The sequence below is a fragment of the Phoca vitulina genome, unplaced genomic scaffold (assembly GCF_004348235.1).
Source record: "Phoca vitulina isolate PV1807 unplaced genomic scaffold, GSC_HSeal_1.0 scaffold84, whole genome shotgun sequence".
Lineage (NCBI taxonomy): Eukaryota > Metazoa > Chordata > Mammalia > Carnivora > Phocidae > Phoca > Phoca vitulina.
Genome location: NW_022589787.1, coordinates 1,417,057 through 1,436,862, shown reverse-complemented (window position 1 = coordinate 1,436,862; position 19,806 = coordinate 1,417,057).

Below are 19,806 nucleotides of genomic sequence, written 5' to 3'. Positions count from 1 at the left end.
TAAAATGGACCGGGAAAGAAACAACAAATGTTGGAGAGGTTGTGGAGAAAGGGGATCCTCTTACACTGTTGGTGGGAATGCAAGTTGGTACAGCCACTTTGGAAACCAGTGTGGAGGTTCCTCAAAAATTTAAAAATAGAGCTACCCTATGACCCAGCAATTGCACTACTGGGTATTTACCCCAAAGACACAGATGTAGTGAAAAGAAGGGCAATATGCACCCCAATGTTCATAGCAACAATGTCCACAATAGCCAAACTGTGGAAAGAGCCAAGATGCCCTTCAACAGATGAATGGATAAAGAAGATGTGGTCCATATATACAATGGAATATTACTCAGCCATCAGAAAAGATGAATACCCAACTTTTGCATCAACATGGATGGGACTGGAGGAGATTATGCTAAGTGAAATAAGTCAAGCAGAGAAAGTCAATTATCATATGGTTTCACTTATTTGTGGAACATAAGGGATAACATGGAGGACACTAGGAAAAGGAAGGGAAAAATGGGGGGGGGGAATTGGAGGGAGAGATGAACCATGAGAGACTATGGACCTGAGAAACAAACAGGGTTTTAGAGGGGAGGGGGGAGGGGGGATTTGTTAGCCCGGTGATGGGTATTAAGGAGGGCACGTACTGCATGGAGCACTGGGTGTTATACGAAAACAATGGATCGTGGATCACTACATCAAAAACTAATGATGTATTGTATGGTGACTAACATAACATAATAAAATTAAAAAAAAAAAAGAAAAAGCTTTTTATGTACTGGTATGTAAAAAGCCCATGTATACTATTAAGGGAAAGATATATGTTGTGCTGTGTAGGGCAGACTAACAATGGAATAACAAAGGTCAAAATCTAAAAAAAAAAAAAAAAAAAGAAAGGGTTTCTCTAATTACTTCCATGCTTTTTTCTAGCCCAGCTAGTATCTTTAAAATTATCATTCTGAACTCCAATTCCAACATCTTACTAATGTCCGTATTGATTAGGTTCCTGGCAGTCAGTACTGCCTCTTGTTCTTTTTGTTGAGGTGATTTTTTCCATCTTATCATTTTGTCCAGAAGAGAATAGATGAATGAGAGAACAAAATGCTAACAGGGTAACAACGTCCCCAGAAAAATATACACTAAAGAAATCAGAAGAGACCTGAAACCGGGGGGGAAAAAAGGGAAAGAAAGAAAAAAGAAAAAAAAAAGAGAGAAAGAAAAAGATAAAAACAAACAAAGAAACAAACAAAAAAACAGAATATGATCAAATATGATCAGGTTGGTGCATAGATCAGTGCCACACACTAGATTTTGGGCATATTTTGGTCTGTTAGAAGAAAGTGCCTCCCAATATTTTAAAGAAAGAAAAACTTATATATGTATAAAAATAAGGGTAAATACGATGAAGGGATGAAATATGACTGTAAGGATGAAAACTGTAAAAGATTTTATAAAAGGAATTGATAAGAAGTTGGTTGAAAAAAGAAAGAAGAGGATTTAAAAAAGAAAAAGGGAGAGAATGTGATCAGGCAGGAGAATAGAACAAAGACATACACTAGAGATTTCAGGGATATTTTGGTCTGTTAGAAGAAACTGTATCCCAAAATTTTAAAGAGAGAACAACTTATATATATATACCAAAAATAAGGATAACTACTATGAAGGGATAGAATATGACTCTAAAAATGAAAAATAGAAAATATTTTTTTTAAAAAGGGATTTATAAGATGTTGTTTGCAGAAGGGAAAAGAAAAAGAAAAAAAAAAGAAAAGTTTTAAAAAAATTAACTTTGAAAGACTAAGGAATCATGGGAAAAAAGCCGTGGATTCTATGTGCAGTATTCCCCTAGCTCTGGAGTTCTGCAGTTCTCATTGATCAGTAATGTTGGTCTTGGCTGGCTGTTCTTGCTGATCTTCTGGGGGAGGGGCCTGTTGCCGTGGTTCCCAAATGTCTTTGCTGGAGATGGAATTGCCCTGCCCTTTCTGGTCCAGGCTAAGTAATCCCCTCGGGTTTGGTCTCGGGAGCTTTTGTTCCCTGCAAGCTTTCCGTACAGCTTTGGAGGATGAGAGTGAAAATGGCGGCCTCCTAATCTCTGACCTGGAGGAGCCGAGAACTCGGGGCCCCACTCCTCAGTGAGCCCCCAGAGAAAAGCAGTCAATCATTCCCGTCTCCCCAGTCTCCGGCCACACTCCGTGCTCACCCGTCCTATGACCCAGTGTTTCTATCTCTGGCACCCGACCCCATGTGGAGTCTCCAAACCCAGCAGAGTCTTGCAGTGTGCTCCTGCACTGCTCCTCCCAGGGGAGGAAGGGGAGTCTCCCCGGATCTGCCCCTTGTTGAGTCCCTGCTGGAGGAGCAGTGGCCCGACTCTGCCACGGATCACGGTTTATGACAATCCCGAGTTGAGAGCCCGCTCCTTGGCTCCGTCTCTGCAGCCGGCTTCCCTGCTCTGATACCTGGGAGCTCTGCCACACTCAGGCACCCCTGGTCTTTCTGTGACCCCAAGGGTCCTGACACCACACTGTCCCTGTGTGGGTTCCACCCCCCGCTTAGCCACTGGAGCGACGACCCTCAGCAGAGCTGACTTCTAAAATTTCCAATTTTGTTCTCCGCTGCTCTATCACTTGCCAGTAGCAGCTGCTGGAGGTCCCCTCCCCCGCCGTCTATCTTACCGAATATCGCCTTGGATTCACTTCTCCACACATCCTACCTTCCAGAAAGTGGTTGCTTTTCTGTTCAGAGGGTTGCTGCTATTGTTTTCTTCAATCTCCTGTTGAGTTTGTAGGTTTTCAGAATGGTTTGATCCCTATCTAGCTGAATTCCTGGGACCAGATGAAATTTAGGTCTCCTACTTCTCCACCATCTTGCTCCTCCCCTCTTGTTTCTCATTTTTAACTCTATGTTCTTTCCTTTCCACTCAAAGAGTCCCCATTATTATTTCTTGTAGTGCTGGTTTAGCGTTCATTAACTCCCTTAGTTTTTGTTTGTCTGGGAAACTCTTTATATCTACTTCCATTCTGAATGATAGCCTTGCTAGAGTATTCCTGGTTGCAGATTTTTTTTTTTTTCATTTCAACACTTTGAAAACATCATTTCACTCCCTTCTGGCTTGCAAAGTTTCTACTGAAGAATTTGCTGAAAGCCTTATGGGGTTTCCCTTGTATGTGACTGTCTTCTTTAGCTGCTTAAAATTTTTTTTTAATCACTACTTTTTGTCATTTTAATTACTGTGTGTCTTCGTATGGACCTCCTTGGGTTGGTTTTATTGGGGAAATTCTCTGCCTCCTGAATCTGGATACATATGGTTCTTTCACCAAAGCAGGGACACTTCTAGCTGTTATTTCTTCAAATAAATTTCCTCCCCCTTCTCTCTTCTTCTGGGATCTCTATAATGTGAATACTGTTACCCTTGATGGAGTCACTGATTTCTCCAAGTCTATTCTCATTCTTTTTTTTTTTAAGATTTTATTTATTTATTTGACAGAGAGAGACACAGCGAGAGAGGGAACACAAGCAGGGGGAGTAGAAGAGGGAGAAGCAGGTTTCCTGCAGAGCAGGGAGCCTGATGTGGGGCTCGATCCCAGGACCCTGGGATCATGACCTGAGCCGAAGGCAGACGCTTAATGACTGAGCCACCCAGGTGCCCGTCTATTCTCATTCTTAATAACTTTTTTTCTCTCATCTTTTCAGCTCAATTACTTCCCATTACTCTGTCTTCCAGGTCATTAATTCATTCTTCGGCTTCCTGTAGCTTGCTACTTATTCCATCAAGTGTATTTTTTATTTCAATCAGGCAGAGGGAGAGGGAGAAGCAGGCTCCCCGCTGAGAAAGGAACCTGATGTGGGACTCGATCCCAGGACCCCAGGATCATGACCTGAGCTGAAGGCAGATGCTTAACTGACTGAGCCACCCAGATGCTCCTAATTAGTTGTTTAAAAAAAAAAAACAAAACTCTTTGTTAAGGTTTTCACTGATGTCCTCCACTCTTTTCTCAAATCCAGTGAGTATCTTTATGATCACTACTTTAAATTCTCTGTCAGGCATATTACTAGTTTGCTTAAGTCTCTTGCTGTAGTTTTATCCTGTTCTTTCATTTAGAACATATTCCTCTGTCTCCTTATTTTATTTAACTTTCTGTGCCTGTTTCTGTGTGTTAGGAAAGTCAGCTATATCTCCTGCTCTTGAAGTTAATGAAGAAGAGTTCCTGTAGTACCCTGCAATGCAGTGTACCCTGTTCCCCAGGACCTAGTGCTTCTGGGAGCATTATATGTATGTTGCATGTGCCCTGCTCTTGTGTCTTGGACACTTTTTTTTCTTCAGCCAAGTCATCTGCAGAGGCTCTCTTCGCCTGTTGTGGGTTTGGCCCCTGGCCAGGTGAGGTGTGTTTTAACAAGTTGTGCACTGGTCTGTTTACAAAATGAGACCTGTTACCATCGCTGCTAGAACCAAGGTCCTGAGTTAAGGGACGCACTGTTGGAGTGATGTGCTCTGGTCTCCTGTGTGAGGGGATTCATAGTGCAGGGACTGAGTCAAGCATGACTGGACAGGGCTGAAGTGTGGAGGGGGGATGTGGTTTGGTGTAAGCAAGTTAGGTAGTGAGTGTCAGTGCAGTGCTCGTTCCCACAGGTAGCCATGTGTTTATGCTGGGGGTTGAGGGAGGGAAGTGGCACCTGGCAGATCCTTTTCTCCTGGAGGAGTATCCCTGTGATCCTTGCCTCTCTGTGACAGGCTCTGACATGAATATATAACTCTTCCCTCTATATGCCAGAGGCATTTTTCAAATTGCTGCTTCTATGCTGTATCTCCACTGGCTGTTAGTCATGAGTGGGGGGAGTTTATGAGTGGGGATTCAACTTCCTAATACCTTCCAAGCTCTCCCAAAGCCAAGCCTGCTGATTTTTAAAATTCCAGGTTTTATTAGGAACTCACAAAATTCTACAAAATTCAACCCTTCTCACTTTCAAAAGCCAAATGTTATGGGGAATTGTCTTCCCTGTGTGGGCTCCCCAGTGTATATAGTGTAATAGTCTGTTTTTTGGCTTTTCTTTGCGACCCCAGCTCACCCTGACCACAGACAGCCATGGTCCCCTTCCCTCCCAAACTATGTCTTCACCCTTCCTACCTTCTTTGATATGGCATCTTCTCTACCTTTAGTTGTACAGTTTGTTCTTCCAGGCTTTGGGTCATTTTCTGAGTTATTTATGCTGATGTGTGTTATTGAGTTGTATCCATGGGATAAGGTGACTTTAGGGTCCTCCTACTCCACCATCTTCCCTGCCTCCTTGGTACATTTAATTTTTTCAAAGCAGCTATATTTCATCTACATGTCATATCAAAAGACCTTGAAACATGATTCACAGCATTTTTAAAAATATAGTCCTTATTCCCCTCCAGAACCCAGAAATAGTGGTTACTGGATTCATTTATTTGTTAAAATGTTAGTTAAATGCATTTTTCCTAAAATTTTATTGATCTTTCCTTGGGAGGGTAACATCGGAAAATAGTACTCTCTCCCTCTGTAAATATACTCTTTCTCAGCAGTCATTGACTTTAGCATCTGACCTGAAGGTAGCCTCCTGTGGCCATGTGAAGATAACAGACAACCCCTTCAGAGTTCTCATCAAGTCTATGGTTGTCACATTGACTTCTGGCCTGGTTGGCATTCAAGCACAGCTAGGCTTCCCCACTCATGTCAGGAAGTTCTTATTCACACAACCAAATGTTCAAGTCAATCAATTTTTGGTTGACTTTAAAGCACTTGCATTTGTTTTGCAGGAGTTGCAGCAGATGGTCCTGATCTGTCTTTAACAGGGAGATATGGTCCCAAACACTGAAAGCCTGCCTCTCCTTAAGCCACCATGGGCTGGGCAGGGATGGGGCAATCAGCACATGTCAACTTCCCTCATAAGAACCTAAGCAGCCACCTGCTACTTTGCCCAATCTAGTGCTTATTATAACCATAAAACCAACCAAAACCTGTGCCAAGCTTTGGGATGAATGCCAATGGTTTTAGAAGTTCTTACTTAGTCATAAATGAATCTTCTTTCAGGTACTAGTAACATAACCCCACATTAAGCCTCCATCAGCCCATGATCACAAAACAAGGCCATCTTGGTAGCTCAAATTTGGTTGGCCTCAAGGTTTTCCCCATTATTCCAAGTCCTGAAAGGGACCTCATGCTAGCCCTCACATGAGCTGCACTTGCCCTGGTGTTTAACTATAGCTCTCACGTGTCCACACACCTGCCTGAAGGGGACTCGCTTTGGCCTTGTCACCTCACCCCTACTTATTATGTGAAAACACCCACACTCAGCTTGTGGTCTTAGGATGCTCCTGATGCCAGGCAATCACTTGGTTCTGTGCAGAAGTGAGGAGAGTAAGTTCTTCTCCATTGTTGTGTTACCTTCAGTTCCTAATCATTTCTACTTACAGCAGAGACATTCAACTTCTGCCTGTTCAGCTCTACCAAGTCTTCCATGAAAAATAGCTCTATCCATTTCCTGCCTCCCTCCTCCAGCTATGGAAACTCAAATCCAGCTTCCACCTTCTGTCACAACCAGAACTCTTTCATAATGAGAGAATAAAAACTTTCATGCATAGCATGAAACAAACACTTAGGGTTCAATAGTTTAAGGGACAGTCAGAGGAACCTAGAGATATCTTTCATTCATAACTTTTGGGCTCCAATTCAGCCAGATAAAATTTCCCTTTTATAAATATAACAAGATGGGAATTATAGAGGGCATGTGATATGATGAGCACTGGGTGTTATATTCAACTAATTAATCATTGAACATTATATAAAAAAACTAATGATGTACTATACCTTGGCTAATTGAATTTAAATAAAAAAATTAAAATAACATCAATGAATCATGGAACACTACATCAAAAACTAATGATGTAATTATGGTGATTAACATAACATAATAAAATTTTAAAAATGCAAAAAAAAATTAAAATAACAATATTTTATTATAAAAATAGTTTGTATTCATACTAGAAGAAAGGTCTAAAGAAGGAATTAACATTGCTTGACTCTCATCTCACAGAGATAAACAAATTGGTGCTTTAATATACCTTTCATATGTAGACAGAATTAGACTCACATCTTGTTCTGCAGGCATATTCCTTCTGGAGTGTTTTCATGCTGTCTGCATCACTTTCCTAAACCTCCTCATATTAATATGGTAAAGTGTGCTTACTCTTGCACTGAACAGACTTTATTGTCTTTACTGCAGAGTTGCAACTGGGAAAGTAGTTGCTCAGGCATTATGACTATCTCATGAAAACTTAGTAAGCAACTGCCACAAAGAAAATCCTCAGTAAACATTAGCTATTGCTATTTAGCCACAAACTGACCTGTGATCCATAAGATAGTTTAAAGAGTGGTTAAACCTTAAGATGTGGAGAGTATCCAGGCATCTTTGTCCTCCAGTACTCGTTGATTATCATCTAATTTTTTAACGCTTTGAGTAGCCCCCTTGTCTTATAAATGACATTCTCTCATCATCCTCTTCTCTCCATATGGGACAGGGACTGGTTTTTTGGATGTTCAGCCCAGGCAGAACATTGTGACTCTGTGCTATGTGGCTTGTTTTCTGTGCTAAAGCTTCTTTTGGTGGAAGGATGCTAACTTTGGGGGTACAATGACTACCTTGAGTGAGAATGACACAATGTATATAGCAGAAGCTACTACAGCTCACTCATTTCAAAATCAAGATCAGTCGATGGGATTAGGAGCAAAGTTTAGAGCAAATCTATGTTCTCTACCTTGGAGGATGGCTGTGTTGTCTAAGTCATACATCCAAAAGTCCTCTTCACATTTGAAATCAGGTTCACACTCTTAAATACACAAGGCCTTCATAAGCTGGTTCTCACGATTCATTTCTCCAGCCTAATCAAATGGTAGTGTGCTGTCTCCACCTGGAGAAAAGTGACTTCTTGGACTTGCTGTACTCTCTCACACCTCCATGCCTTTTCAAGTGCTGTTTCCTCTGCTTGAAGTCTCCTGCTATCACCACTCCTCTCCTTCGTAACTTGTTTCAAATTTTCTTAGCCCCAGGAAACTTCACCCCATCTTATGTTCTTCTGGCTCTTATCTCCCTCTCTGTTCCCCCTCTGTACATGCTGCTATTACAGAGTGCCTGATTTCATCCCATGTTCCTCTATAGACCTCATGCTCCTGAAAGGTGAAACTGATATCTTTTAAATTTTGTATCCCCCGTATTGAAAAGCATGTCTAGTATATAGTAGAGGATTAATAAATACTTTGCATGGGGGCGGAGCCAGATGACAGAGGAGTAGGAGACCTGGATTTTGTCTGGTCTCAGGAATTCAGCTGGATAGGGATCAAACCATTCTGAACACCTACAAACTCAACAGGAGATTGAAGAAAAGAATAGCAACAACTCTCTGAACAGAAAAGCGACCACTTTCTGGAAGGTAGGACGTACGGAGAAGTGAATCTGAGGTGATATTCGGGAGGATAGATGGCGGGGAGGGGACCTCCGGCAGTCACTTCTGGCAAGTGATAAAGAGCAGAGCTCAAAATTGGAACTTTTAGAAGTCGGCTCCACTGAGGGACGTCACTCCAGTGGCTAAGCGGGGGGTGGAACCCTTGCGGGACAGTGTGGTCTCAGGACCCTCGGGGTCACAGAAAGACCGGAAGTGCCTGAGTGCAGCAGAGCTCCCAGGTATCGGAGCGGGGAAGCCAGCTGCAGAGACAGAGCTGAGGCCCGGGCTCTCAGCTCGGAGTTGCCATAAACCGTGATCCTCAGTGCAGTCGGGCCACTGCTCCTCCAGCAGGGACCCAGCAAGCGGCAGATCCGGGGAGACTCCCCTTCTTCCCCCAGGAGGAGTGGCGTGGGAGTGCACTGCAGGGATCTGCTGGGTTTGGAGACTCCACACGAGGTCGGGTGCCAGAGATAGAAATGCTCAGTCACAGGCCGGGTGAGCACGAAGTGCAGCCAGAGACCAGGAAGACGGGAGTGATTGACTGCTTTTCTCTGGGCGCGAACTGAGGAGTGGGGCCCCAGGTTCTTGGCTCCTCTGGGGCGGAGATTGGGAGGCCGCCATTTTCACTCTCACCCTCCAAAGCCGAAGGGAAAGCTTGAAGGGAACAAAACTCCCGAGAGCAAACCCAAGGGGATTACTTAGCCGGGACTGGGCAAGGGTGGGGCAATTCCACCTCCGGCAAAGACATTTGGGAACCATGGCAACAGTCCCCGCTCCCAGAAGATCAGCAAGAACAGCCAGTCAAGACCAAGATTACCGATCAATGAGAACGGCAGAACTCCAGAGCTAGGGGAATACTTCACATGGAATCCATGGCTTTTTTACCATGATTCTTTAGTCTTTCAAAGTTAATTTTTTATTAACTGTCTTTTTTTTTTTTTGGAATTTATCTTTTTCCCTTTTTCAACCAACATCTTACCAATCCCTTTTTTAAAAAACATTTTTATTTTTCATTTTTAGAGTCATATTCTATCCCTTCATAGTAGTTACCCTTATTTTTGGCATGTATATATAAGTTGTTCTCTCTTTAAATTTTTGAGATAGTTTCTTCTAACAGATCAAAAATATACCCTAAATCTCTAGTGTATGGCTTTGTTCTAGTCTCCTGCCTGATCACATTCTCTCCCTTTTCTCTCTCTCTCTCTCTCTTTTTTTAAATCCTCTTCTTTCTTTTTTCAAACAACTTCTTATCAATTCCTTTTATAAAATTTTTTATAATTCTCATCTTTACAGTCATATTCCAATCCCTTCATCATATCAAGCCCAGGGCCAGATGGCTTCCCAGGGGAATTCTACCAAACATTTCACAAAGAATTAATACCTATTCTTCTGAAACTGTTCCAAAAAATAGAAATGGAAGGAAAACTTCCAAACTCGCTTTATGAGGCCACCATTACCTTGATCCCAAAACCAGACAAAGACCCCATCCAAAAGGAGAATTACAGACCAATATCCTTGATGAACATGGATGCAAAAATTCTCACCAAAGTACCAGCCAATAAGATCCAACAGTACATTAAAAGGATTATTCACCATGACCAACTGAGATTTATCCCTGGGCTGCAAGGTTTGTTCAACATCTGCAAATCAATCAACGTGATACAATACATTAACAAAAGAAAGAACAAAAACCATATGATCCTCTCAATAAATGCAGAAAATGCATTTGACAAAGTACAGCATCCTTTCTTGATCAAAACTCTTCAGAGTATAGGCATAGAGGGTACATACCTCAATATCATAAAAGCCATCTATGAAAAACCTACAGTAAATATCATTCTCAATGGGGAAAAACTGAGAGCTTTCCCCATAAGGTCAGGAATGCAACAGGGATGTCCACTATCACCACTGCTATTCAACATAGTATTAGAAGTCCTAGGCACAGCAATCAGACAACAAAAAGAAATCAAAGGCAGGGGCGCCTGGGTGGCTCAGTCACTAAGCGTCTGCCTTCGGCTCAGGTCATAATCCCAGGGTCCTGGGATCGAGCCCCGCATCGGGCTCCCTGCTCGGCGGGAAGCCTGCTTGTCCCTCGCCCACTACCCCTGCTTGTGTTCCTTCTCTCGCTGTCTCTCTGTCAAATAAATAAATAAAATCTTTAAAAAAAAAAAAAAAGAAATCAAAGGCATCCAAATCGGCAAAGAAGTCAAACTCTCACTCTTCGCAGATGATATGACACTTTATGTGGAAAACCCAAAAGACTCCACCCCAAAACTGCTAGAACTCATACAGGAATTCAGTCAAGTGGCAGGATATAAAATCAATGCACAGAAATCAGTGGCATTCCTATACACCAACACTAAGACTGAAGAAAGAGAAATTAAGGAGTTGATCCCATTTACAACTGCACCCAAAATCATAAGATACCTAGGAACAAATCTAACCAAAGAGGCAAAGGATCTGTACTCAGAAAACTATAAAATACTCAGGAAAGAAATTGAGGAAGACACAAAGAAATGGAAAAACGTTCCATGCTCATGGATTGGAAGAACAAATATTGTGAAGATGTCAATGCTAACTAGAGCAATCTACACATTCAATGCCATCCCCATCAAAATACCATCCACTTTTTTCATAGAAATGGAGCAAATAATCCTAAAATTTGTATGGAACCAGAAAAGACCCCGAATAGCCAGAGGAATGTTCAGAAAGAAAAGCAAAGCTGGTGGCATCACAATTCTGGACTTAAAGCTCTATTACAAAGCTGTCATCATCAAGACAGTACGGTACTGGCACAAAAACAGACACATAGATCAATGGAACAGAATAGAGAGCCCAGAAATGGACCCTCAACTCTATGGTCAACTCATCTTTGACAAAGCAGGAAAGAATGTCCAATGGAAAAAAGACAGTCTCTTCAACAAATGGTGTTGGAAAAATTGGACAGCCACATGCAGAAAAATGACACTGGACCATTTCCTTACACCACACACAAAAATAGACTCCAAATGGTTGAAAGACCTCAATGTGAGACAGGAGTCCATCCAAATCCTAAAGGAGAACACAGTTAGCAACCTCTTCGACCTGAGCCGCAGCAACTTCTTCCTAGAAACATCACCAAAGGCAAGGGAAGGAAGGTTAAAAATGAACTATTGGGACTTCATCAAGATAAAACGCTTTTGCACAGCAAAAGAAACAGTCAACAAAACCAAAAGACAACCAACTGAATGGGAGAAGATATTTGCAAATGACATATCAGAAAAGGGTTAGTATCCAAAATATATAAAGAACTTATCAAACTCAACACCCAAAGAACAAATGATCCAATCAAGAAATGGGCAGAAGACATGAACAGACATTTTTGCAAAGAAGACATCCAAATGGCCAACAGACACATGAAAACATGCTCAGCATCGCTCGGCATCAGTGAAATCCAAATCAAAACCTCGATGAGCTATCACCTCACACCAGTCAGAATGGATAAAATTAACAAGTCAGGAAACAACAGATGTTGGCGGGGATGCGGAGAAAGGAGAACCCTCCTACGCTGTTGGTGGGAATGCAAGCTGGTACAGCACTCTGGAAAACAGTATGGAGGTTCCTCAAAAAGTTGAAAATAGAGCTACCATATGACCCAGCAATCACACTACTGGGTATTTACCCCAAAGATACAAATGTAGGGATCCGAAGGGGTACGTGCACCCCGATGTTTATAGCAGCAATGTCCACAATAGCCAAACTGTGGAAAGAGCCAAGATGTCCATCAACAGATGAATGGATAAAGAAAAGGTGGTATATATATATATATATATACAATGGAATATGATGCAGCCATCAAAAGGAATGAGATCTTGCCATTTGTAACGGCATGGATGGAATTTGAGGGTATTATGCTGAGTGAAATAAGTCAATCAGAGAAGACATGTATCATATGACCTCTCTGATATGAGGAATTCTTAATCTCAGGAATCAAACTGAGGGTTGTTGGAGTGGTGTGGGGTAGGGTGGATGGGGTGGCTGGGTGATAGACATTGGGGAGGGTATCTGCTATGTTGAGCACTGTGAATTGTGTAAGACTGTTGAATCACAGACCTGTACCTCTGGAACAAATAATACATTATATGTTAAAAAAAAAAAAAAAGAAGAAGGTGATAGTGGGAGGGGAAGAATGAAGGGGGGGAAATCGGAGGGGGAGATGAACCATGAGAGACTATGGACTCTGAGAAACAAACTGAAGGTTCTAGAGGGGAGGGGGGTGGGGGAATGGGTTAGCCTGGTGATGGGTATTAAAGAGGGCACGTTCTGCATGGGGTACTGGGTGTTATACGCAAACAATGAATCATGGAACACTACATCAAAAACTAATGATGTAATGTATGGTGATTAACATAACATAATAATAATAATAATAAAAGACTTAGGGTATCAAAATGGGAAAAAAGAAAGACCTAGGGTGCCTGGGTGGTTCAATCGGTAGAGCATCTGACTCTTGATCTCTTGGCTGTGAGTTTGAGCCCCACATTGGGTGTGAGGCCTACATAAAATAAAATAAAATAATAAAATAAAATAAAATAGAATAAAAATAAACACAAAACCCATGTATATGCTAGCTACAAGAGACTCTTTTTAGACCCAAAGTTTCCTCCAGATTGAAGGTGAAGGGATGGAGAGTGATCTATCATGCTAATGGATATAATAAGAAAGCCAGAGTAGCCATATTTATATCAGAAAATAGAGATTTTAAACCAAAGACTCTAATAAGAGATGAAGAAGGGCACTATATCAGAATAAAGGGGACTATTCAACAAGAATATCTAACAGCTGTAAGTATTTATGCCCCCAACTTGGGAGCACCAAATATATAAATCAAATAATAAAAACATAAAGAAACTCATTGAGGGGTTCCTGGGTGGCTCAGTCGGTTAAGCATCCGACTCTTGGTTTTGGCTCAGGTCATAATCTCAGGCTTCTGAGATCAAGTCCTAGATCAGGCTCCACAGTCAGTGAGAAGTCTGCTTGAGATTCTTTCCCACAACTTCTCCCTCCCCCTCTGCTACTCCCACCACTCACGCTCTCTCTAACTCTCTCTGTAAAATACATTAAAAAATGAAATCTTTAAAAAAAGAACTCAATGATAATAATACAATAATAGTAGGGAATTTTAACACCCCACTTGCAGCAATGGACGGATCATCTAAACAGAAAATCAACAAGGAAACAATGACTTTGAATGACACACTGGACCAGATGAACTTAACAGATATATTCAGAACATTTCAATCTAAGGCAGCAGAATACACACCCTTCTCAAGTGCATATGGAACATCCTCCAGAATAGATCACATACTGGGTCACAAATCAACTCTCAGCAAATATAAAAAGATTGAGATCATACCATCCATATTTTTAGACCACAATGCTGTTAACTTGAAGTCAACCACAATAAAAAATTTGGAAAGACAACAAATACATGGAGGTTAAAGAATATCCTACTAAAGAATGAATGAGTTAACCAGGAAGTTAAAGAGGAAATTAAAAAAATACATGGAAGCTAATGAAAATGAAAACACTACAATCCAGAACTTTGGGATGCCCCAAAGGTAATCCTAAGAGGGAAGTATATTACAATACAGGCCTACCTCAAGAAGCAACAAATGTCTCAAATATGAACTTACACATAAAGGATCTAGAAAAGGAACAGCAAATAAAGCCTAAAGCCAGCAGAAGGGCAATAATAAAGATTAGAAATAAATGATATAGAAACTAAAAAGAAAAGAAAAGAAAAAAAAACAATAAAACAGATCAATGAAAGCAGGAGCTGGATCTTTGAAAGAATTAACAAAATTGATAAACTTCTAGTCAGAATTCTGAAAAAGAAAAGAGAAAGGACACAGATAAATAAAATCACAAATGAGAGAGGAGAAATAACAACCAACACCCAAGAAATACAATTTTAAGAGAATATTATGAAAAACTATATGCCAACAAATTGGACCACCTGGAAGAAATGGATACATTCCTAGAAACATGCAAACTACCAAAACTGAAACAGGAAGAAATAGAAAATTTGAACAGACTGATAACCAGCAAAGAAATTGAATCAGTAACCAAAAATCTTCCAACAAACAAAAACCCACAGCCAGATGGCTTCCCAGGGGACTTCTACCAGACATTTAAAGAAGAGTTAATACCTATTCTACTCAAACTGTTCCAAAAAAAAAAAAAAGGAAAAAGAAAGAAAGAAATAGAAGGAAAGCTTCCAAACTCATTCTACAAGGCCAGCATTACCCTGATTCTAAAATCAGACAAAGATTCCACTAAAAAAGAGAACTACAGACCAATATTCCTGATGAACATGGATGCAAAAAATCTCAAGAAAATACTAGCAAATCAAGTCCAACAGTTCATTATAAGAATCGTTCACCACAATCAAGTGGGATATTTTTTTCCTGGGATGCAGGGGTGGTGTAATATTCGCAAATCAATCAACATGATACACCATATTAATAAAAGAAAGAATAAGAACCATGTGATACTCTCAGTAGATGCAAAAACAGCATTTCACCAAGTACAACATCCATTCAGGATAAAAACTCTCAACAAAGTAGGTTTAGAGGGAACATACTTCAGCATCATAAGGGGCACCTGTACCTCAATGTTCTTACCAGCAATGTTCACATGTTCACAATAGACAAAATGTGGGAGAAGCTGAGATGTCCTCAACAGATGAATGGATAATGAAGATGTGGTATATATATATATCTTCTCCCTCATTCACCCTAGCTTTTAGAGCATCCAATTTAGACTGCATCTCAGTTATAGCATTTTTAAGTTTGGCCTTATTAGATCGACCTCGAGAGAGAGAGAGAGAGAGAGAGAGAAGGGGAAGGGGAAAACTAAATGGGAAGAAATCAGAGAGGGAGACAAACCATGAGAAACTCGTGACTCTGGGAAACAAACTGAAGGTTGCAGAAGGGGAGGTGAGTGGGGAGAAAGGGTAACTGGGTGATGGACATTAAGGAAGCACACGATGTGATGAACATTGGGTGTTATACGCAATTGATGAATCATTGAACACTACATCTGAAACTAACAATGTCCTATATTTAGCTAATTGAATTTAAATTAAAAAAATGAAAAGAATTAGTAATTATGAGTGGCTCTTTATTCATAAACACAGCATGTCACTTCTGTGTCCTCGGATTTTCTCACTTAGAGTTCTATGCCCCATCATTCACTCACAAATTAATAAATAGTTATGTATGACAATAAATACTCTATGCCAGTCAGTTAATCATGTTGCTCAAATATTTTATACCATTCTTAATTTTTGACTGCTGTTGTAATTATTTCTAAAGATATAGAAACTGGAAAAAAAGTGTTTCTGCCTTCATCTTACTAGCAATTTAGTACTTGCTATGGAAAGATAAAAGACAAATAATAAAAATTATAGTTATAATTTGAATTTGTTGTTGGTACTAGAAAAAAATGTACCAGAAAAAGAAATATCAGTAAAAATGGGTGTGGAAAATATTACTTTGATATTTACAAGCCAGGGAAGGCCTCTCAGAGGAGGCAATGTTAAAGCAAAATCTTGAAAGATGTTTCATTATAGAGAAATTAAAATTTTCCACGATTTCCTTGCATGTGCTATGATGTGATTTTGTTCATTTTTTATTTTTTTATTTTTTTATTATGTTCACTTAGCCAACATATAGCACATCATTAGTTTTTGATGTAGTGTCCAACACTTCATTACTTGCATATAACATCCAGTGCTCATCACATCAGGTGCCCTCCTTAATATCCCTCACCTGGTTACCCCTGTCCCCTACCCCCTCCCTTCTGTAACCCTCAGTTTGTTTCCCAGAGTCCAGAAAGTCTCTCACAGTTTGTCTCATCTCTGATTTTTTCCCATTCAGTTTTCCTTCCCTTCCACTGTGGTCCTCCGTGCTATTCCTTATATTCCACATATGAGTAAAACCATAGGATAATTGTCTTTCTTTGATTGACTTATTTCACTTAGCATAATCCAATCCAGTTCCATCCATGTCGATGCAGATGGTAGGTATTCATCCTTTTTGATGGCTGAGTAATATTCCATTGTTTACATGAACCACATCTTTATCCATTCATCTGTTGAAGGGCATCTTGGCTCATTCCACAGTTTGGCTATTGTGGACATTGCTGCTATGAACATTGGGGTGCATTTGCCCCTTCTTTTCACTACATCTGTATCTTTGGGGTAAATACCCAGTAGTGCAATTGCTGGGTCTTGGGGGTGCTCTACTTTTAATGTCTTGAGGAACCTCCATATTGTTTTCCAGAGTGACTGTACCAGCTTGCAATCCCACCAAAAATGTAAGAGGGTTCACCTTTCTCCACATCCTTGCCAACATTTGTTGCTTCCCGTCTTGTTAATTTTTGCCATTCTAACTGGTGTAAGGTGACATCTCATTGTGGTTTTGATTTGTATCTCCCTGAGGCCTAGTGATGTTGAACATTTTTTCATGTATCTGATAGCCATTTGTATGTCTCCTTCGGAGAAGTGTCTCTTCATGTCTTCTGCCCATTTATTGACTGGATTATTTGTTTTTTTTGGGTGTTGAGTTTGAGAATTTCTTTATAAATCTTGGACACTAGCCCTTTATCAGTAATGTCATTTGCAAATATCTTCTCCCATTCTGTGGGTTGCCTCTTAGTTTTATTGACCATTTCCTTTGCTGTGCAGAAGCTTTTTATCTTGATGAAGTCACAATAGTTCATTTTTGCTTTTGTGTCCCCTGCCTTTGAAGATGTGTGTAGCAAGAAGTTGCTGAGGCCAAGGTCGAAGAGGTTGCTGCCTGTGTTCTCCTCTAGGATTGTGATGGATTCCTGTCTCACATTTAAGTCTTTCATCCATTTTGAGTCCATTTTTGTGTGTGGTGTAAGAGAATGGCCCAGTTTCATTTTTCTGCATGTGGCTATCCAATTGTCCCAGCACGGATTATTGAAGAGACTGTCTTTTTTCCATTGGATATTTTTCCTGATTTGTCGAATATTAGTTGACCATAGAGTTGAGGGTCCATTTCTGGGCTCTCTATTCTGTTCCATTGATCTATATGTCTGTTTTTGTGCCAGTACCATGTGGTCCTGATGATCACAACTTTCTAATATAGCTTGAAGTCAGGCATTGTGTTGTCCCCAGCATTGGTTTTCTTTTTCAACATTTGCCTGGCTATTCAGGGTCTTTTCTGGTTCCATACAAATTTTTGGATTGTTTGTTCCAGGTCTGTGAAGAAAGTGGATCATTTTTGATAGGGATTGCATTGAAAGTGTAGATTGCTCTGGGCAGCATAGACATTTTAACAATGTTTATTCTTCTAATCCATGAGGATGGAATGTTTTTCCATCTCTTTGTGTCTTCCTCAATCTCTTTCATGAGTGTTCTGTAGTTTCTAGAGTACATATCCTTTACCTCTTTGGTTAAGTTTATTCCTAGGTATCTTATGGTTTTTGGTGGAATTGTAAATGGGATCGATTCCCTCATTTCTCTTTCTTCAGTCTCATTGTTAGTGTATAGAAATGCAACTGATGGGTGCCTGGGTGGCTCAGATGGTTAAGCGTCTGCCTTCGGCTCAGGTCATGATCCCAGGGTCCTGGGATCGAGTCCCGCATCAGGCTCCCTGCTCCTTGGGAGCCTGCTTCTCCCTCTGCTTCTCTCTCTCTCTCTCTGTCTTTCATGAATAAATAAATAAAATCTTTAAAAAAAAAAAAAAAAGAAATGCAACTGATTTCTGCGCATTGACTTTTTATGCTGCCACGTTGCTGAATTGCTGTATGAGTTCTAGTAATTTGGGGGTGGAGTCTATTGGATTTTCCACATAAAGTATCCTACCATCTGCAAAGAGTGAGAGTTTGACTTCTTTGCCAATTCGGATACCTTTTAATCCTTTTTGTTGTCCGATTGCTGCGGCTAGGACTTCTAGCACTATGTTGAACAATAGTGGTGAGAGTGGGCATCCCTGTCATATTCCTGACCTTAAGGGAAAAGCTGAGAGCTTTTCCCCATTGAGAATGATAGTCACTGTGGGGTTTTCATAGATGGCTTTTATGATATTGAGGTATTTTTCTTCTATCACTACACTGTGGAGAGTTTTAAAAGGAAAGGATAGTGTATTTTGTCAAATGCTTTTTCTACATCAACTGAGAGGATCACACGGTTTTTATCTTTTCTTTCACTGTTGTGCTCTATCACATTGATTGACTTGCAGATGTTGAACCACCCTTGCATGCTAGGAATAAATCCCAATTGGTCGTGGTGGATAATCCTTTTAATGTACTGTTGGGTCCTATTGGCGAGGATCTTGTTGAGTATTTTGGCATCCTAGTTCATCAAGGATATTGGTCTGTAATTCTCCTTTTTGATGGGGCCTTTGCCTGGTTTAGGGATCAGGGTAATGCTGGCCTTATAGAAGGAGTTTGGAAGTTTTCCTTCTATTTCTATTTCTTGAAACAGCTTCAGGAGAATAGTTATTAATTCTTCTTTAAATGTTTGATAGAATTCCCCATGGGAAGCCATCTGGCCCTGGAATCCTGTGTTCTGGGAGGTTTTTGATTACTGCTTCAATTGCCTTACTGGTTATTGCTCTATTCAGATTGTTTAGTTCTTCATCTTTCAGAGTTAGTAGTTTATAAGTTTCCATGAAGGCATCCGTTTCTTCAAGATTGATTAATTTGTTGTCATATAGTTGCTGGTAATAAGTTCTAATAATTGTTTCTATTTCCTTGGTGTTAGTTGTGATCTCCCCTTTCATTCATGATTTTATTAATTTGGGTCCTTTCACTCTTCTTTTGGATAAGTCTGGCCAGAGGTTTATCGATCTTATTAATTCTTTCAAAGAACCAGCTTCTAGTTTTGTTGATCTGTTCTACTGTTCTTCGAGTTTCTATTTCATTGATTTCTGCTATAATCTTTTTTAAAAATTTTTTTTAATGTTATGTTAATCCCCATACATTACATCATTAGTTTTAGATATAGTGTTCCATGATTCATTGTTTGTGCATAACACCCAGTGCTCCATGCAGAACGTTCCCTCCTCAATACCCATCACCAGGCTAACCCATCCTCCCACCCCCCTCGCCTCTAGAACCCTCAGTTTGTTTTTCAGAGTCCATCGTCTCTCATGGTTCTTCTCCCCCTCCGATTTCCCCCCCTTCATTCTTCCCCTCCTGCTACATTCCTCTTCTTTTTTTCTTTCGTAACATATATTGCATTATTTGTTTCAGAGGTACAGATCTGAGATTCAACAGTCTTGCACAATTCACAGCACTTACCAGAACACATACCCTCCCCAGTGTCCATCACCCAGTCACCCC